Source organism: Arachis hypogaea, chromosome 1, assembly GCF_003086295.3.
Source record: "Arachis hypogaea cultivar Tifrunner chromosome 1, arahy.Tifrunner.gnm2.J5K5, whole genome shotgun sequence".
Taxonomy (NCBI): Eukaryota; Viridiplantae; Streptophyta; class Magnoliopsida; order Fabales; family Fabaceae; genus Arachis; species Arachis hypogaea.
Genome location: NC_092036.1, coordinates 64,644,337 through 64,645,993, shown reverse-complemented (window position 1 = coordinate 64,645,993; position 1,657 = coordinate 64,644,337). Strand labels below are relative to the sequence as shown.

Sequence of the window (1,657 nt, the reverse complement as noted above, 5' to 3'; positions counted from 1 at the left end):
GCGGTGGCTAGAAAGGGTCTTCCCAGAATGATGGGGTAGACAAGATTCTCATCCATTTCCAAAACAACAAAATCTGTGGAAAGATAGTAGCTCCCAACCATTACCAGCACATTTTCAACTATTCCTACTGCTTGTTTTTGGGTTTTGTCCGCCAATCTGATAATCACATCAGTAGGAGTTAGTTCATTGATTTGGAGCTTTTTCATGAGAGAGAGAGGCATTAAGTTGATGCTTGCTCCCAAGTCACAAAGTCCTTTGTCAATCATGGTTTCTCCTATGGCACAAGGAATGTGGAAGCTTCCTGGATCCTCCTTCTTTGTGGGTGGTCCTGGTTGAATGAGAGCACTACAATCTCTGTTCATCTTGATTGTTTGTCCACCCTTCAATGGACTTTTTCTGGCTAGTAGCTCCTTTATATACTTGATGTAGAAAGGCATCTGTTGGAGGGCTTTAATGAATGGTATATTTACATCTAAAGATGCAAACATATCAAGAAACCTTGAGTACATTCTCCTTGCTACACCACCTTTAAGCCTGTGGGGGAAGGGTGCATATGGGTTCAATGCCTCCTTTTTCTTTAGCCCTTCCTTGGATGTGAGTGGAGTTGCACAGCTTCCTTCCTCTTGACTTTCCTGTTGGTGATTTTGGAGGTGTTCTACTCCATTCATACTTCCCTCATCACTTGTGGTTATCATTTTGCATTCTTCCCATCTCACTTTCTTTGGTTCTCCTCTTGGATTCTTCTCTGTATCACTGGGGAATCCATCAGTAGGTTTAGAAATTTGTTGAGATAGATAGCCTACTTGGGACTCCAATCTCTTGATGTTTTCTCCTTGATTCTTGAGGTTGGCTTGCACTTCTTCCTTAAACACCTTGTTGTCTTGGACTTCTCTGCACATGTTTTCAAGTAGAGCCTCAATCTTTGAAAGCCTATCATCTGTGGATGATGGTGGGTTGAGATTAGGTGGTTGAAAAGGTTGGTTGGATAGATGTTGGTAGTATCTCTGTGAGGTATTTTGATGAGTGGCATTGTTGTTCGAGTTGAAGTTGGAACGTCTCGGATCTTGTCCTTGGTCTTGTCCTCCTGATGAATGATCTACAGCTTTCTTTGACTCATAGGAAAGACCTTCATAGAAGATGTGAAGTTGAACCCACTCATTAAACATCTCTGGTGGGCATCTCCTTGTCAAGTCTTTGAATCTCTCCCATGCTTCATAAAGTGTCTCACCATCTTGTTGCCTGAAAGTCTGCACCTCAGTTCTTAGCCTATTAATCTTTTGAGGAGGATAAAATCTTGCTAAGAACTTGTTCACTACCTCCTCCCAATCTGTCAGGCTTTCTTTTGGGAAGGATTCAAGCCACTTTGTTGCCTTGTCCCTGAGTGAAAAGGGGAACAAGAGCAACCTATAGACATCCGTGTGGACTCCATTTGTCTTCACTGTGTCACAAATCCTCAAGAAGGTGGTTAAGTGTTGGTTGGGGTCTTCTTGAGCACCTCCTCCAAATGAGCAATTATTTTGCACCAAAGTGATGAGCTGAGGATTTAGCTGGAAATTGTTGGCATGAATGGTGGGTTTCTAAATGTTGCTTCCACAGTTTCCTGGATTAGGATTGATATAGGATCCTAAGACCCTTCTTTCATGCCCAACCCGGTTTG

At 42.7% G+C, this 1,657-nt stretch overlaps 1 non-coding gene across 1 annotated transcript; it reads left to right on the top strand.

The window, feature by feature from the left end:
* The first annotated feature begins 1,160 nt into the window (after window positions 1-1,160).
* Window positions 1,161-1,268, top strand: LOC112713414 (small nucleolar RNA R71). Its single transcript, XR_003158391.1, has one exon. It is a non-coding gene; the product is annotated as a small nucleolar RNA R71 (small nucleolar RNA).
* The last annotated feature ends 389 nt before the right edge of the window (window positions 1,269-1,657 follow it).